Below are 2,529 nucleotides of genomic sequence, written 5' to 3' on the forward strand. Positions count from 1 at the left end.
TAAATGTATAACTATTCCAAAAAGGTATTGTATATAGACCTCCACTGGGAAGGAAATATAGAAATCGGACCTCTTGGATCTTTAGTGCTAAATCCTTTGTAAATATTTAGCATAAAAAGCATTCTAAAACATGTCAGCTCTGACACAACAACAGTAATAAACAAGCATAAACGGCATAACAGCCTAGCATCAGAGGCGGTATTGATGCTTTTATTCTGTGCCAGTGGGTTTATTCTGTGTTCTATGGTTATGCACAAGAACAATTTGAAGATTTGCTAAATTGTGCCAATTGCAATTCTTAGACAAATACATATATTTTCATTAAAATGTTGCAGAATGTTGGTTGGCTGACGTCTTTAAATAGGCGACTAATATTTATAATGTGTAAACGATCTTACATCACTCCAGCACACATCCAGCACTGGGCCTGTGTGCATCTGCTGGGCTTTAGGGACAGTCTGACCATTATCTTGAACCTCCCAGCAACGCACCTGAATATATGCAATACATGCAAATGTATCAGTTATAAAATGACAGAGAGGTTCTTTTGACACAATCTTTCAGAGATATTTCATCAACTATAAATGCGATACAACAACATATTTCTAAGTGAACTTTACAGTCAATGTTGTACAAATATAGAAACAGTGACAGAAACGCAAGTGGAAAATTATATTTAGGCTAAGAGAAATGAAATAGCGTTGTCAAAGGCTTACATCATTGGCCCAAGAGCCTCCGATGAGAAAGTTCCCAGGCATCGTAGGGGGACTGAACGCCAAGCAACTTATGCTGTCATCGGGTGGCGATGTTACTTCAACATCCTGTTATCAACGACGCCTCAAATGAATTGACATGCACAAAAGCTTACTTGTATATCATATATCTGTATATACAGTGGGTACGGAAAGTATTCAGACCCCCTTAAATTTTTCACTCTTTGTTATATTGCAGCCATTTGCTAAATCATTTAAGTAAATTTTTTTTCCTCATTAATGTACACACAGCACCCCATATTGACAGACAGACACAGAATTGTTGACATCTTTGCAGATTTATTAAAAAAGAAAAACTGAAAAATGCTCAGTATTTAGTAGAAGCACCCTTTTGATCTAATACAGCCACGAGTCTTTTTGGGAAAGATGCAACAAGGTTATATCCACTGGATTTGGGGATCCTCTGCCATTCCTCCTTGCAAATCCTCTCCAGTTCTGTCAGGTTGGACGGTAAACGTTGGTGGACAGCCATTTTTAGGTCTCTCCAGAGATGCTCAACTGGGTTTAAGTCAGGGCTCTGGCTGGGCCATTCAAGAACAGTCACAGAGTTGTTGTGAAGCCACTCCTTCGTTATTTTAGCTGTGTGCTTAGGGTCATTGTCTTGTTGGAAGGTAAACCTTAGTTCCAGTCTGAGGTCCTGAGCACTCTGGAGAAGGTTTTCGTCCAGGATATCCCTGTACTTGGCCACATTCATCTTTCCCTCGATCGCAACCAGTCGTCCTGTCCCTGCAGCTGAAAAACACCCCCACAGCATGATGCTGCCACCACCATGCTTCACTGTTGGGACTGTATTGGACAGGTGCCTGGTTTTCTCCACACATACCGCTTAGAATTAAGGCCAAAAAGTTCTATCTTGGTCTCATCAGACCAGAGAATCTTATTTCTCACCATCTTGGAGTCCTTCAGGTGTTTTTTTAGCAAACTCCATGCGGGCTTTCATGTGTCTTGAACTGAGGAGAGGCTTCCGTCGGGCCACTCTGCCATAAAGCCCCGACTGGTGGAGGGCTGCAGATCTGCAAAAATGTCAACAATTCTGTGTTTTTCTGTCAATATGGGGTGCTGTGTGTACATTAATGAGGAAAAAAAATTAACTTAAATGATTTTAGCAAATGGCTGCAATATAACAAAGAGCGAAAAATTTAAGGGGGCCTGAATACTTTCCGTACCCACTGTACCTTCATTGGATTATGACTGTCTGTGGTGGTGCTGCCGAATACACCTGTTCCCCCGGACCCAAAGCCCGTGTTCGTCCCGAATAAACTCATTTCAATCTGTTAAGAGCTGATCATAACAAGAATTAATCAGATCATATCAACGTCACAAACAAAATAACATTAAAACGTGACAACTACAATGCCTTCACTAATTCAAATGATTTTAATGTTAATATTAACAAACCGCTACTATTCTTAAAGTGTCCAAAATTAATCTGGTAACGTTAGTCAGATTATGATGTTAAATATTAAATTCTACTTTACGTTTACATGCACACAACCACAAACGGTGAAATCGGGTTTTAGCAGCCTCAAGCTAATACAATTAAATTATAGGCCCGGGCAGCCTCTACATTAAATACAATGATCTATCAAACTATCGTAATCAACTAAACTCACAAACTGCCGTAGAGATATTTGATTATTCCCATAAAACCGGTTCCCGCTTCTAAAACGATACACACACACACACACGCACTGCTATAGGCACTTCCGTCGCTTCTTCTTCTTCTTCTTCTTATGATGTTTAATGGCGGTTGGCA

General features: G+C 40.1%; 1 long non-coding RNA gene across 1 annotated transcript; it reads right to left on the minus strand.

Moving 5' to 3' along the window:
* Positions 1-206: 206 nt before the first annotated feature.
* On the minus strand, positions 207-2,471 carry LOC107724228 (uncharacterized). The gene is made up of 4 exons (XR_001638010.1): positions 2,387-2,471; positions 1,949-2,054; positions 717-821; positions 207-491 (listed from the first exon to the last, which is right to left on the minus strand). It is a non-coding gene; the product is annotated as an uncharacterized LOC107724228 (long non-coding RNA).
* Positions 2,472-2,529: the final 58 nt, after the last annotated feature.

The sequence above is a fragment of the Sinocyclocheilus rhinocerous genome, unplaced genomic scaffold (genome assembly GCF_001515625.1).
Source record: "Sinocyclocheilus rhinocerous isolate Xijiao unplaced genomic scaffold, SAMN03320098_v1.1 scaffold30422, whole genome shotgun sequence".
NCBI classification, from domain to species: Eukaryota; Metazoa; Chordata; class Actinopteri; order Cypriniformes; family Cyprinidae; genus Sinocyclocheilus; species Sinocyclocheilus rhinocerous.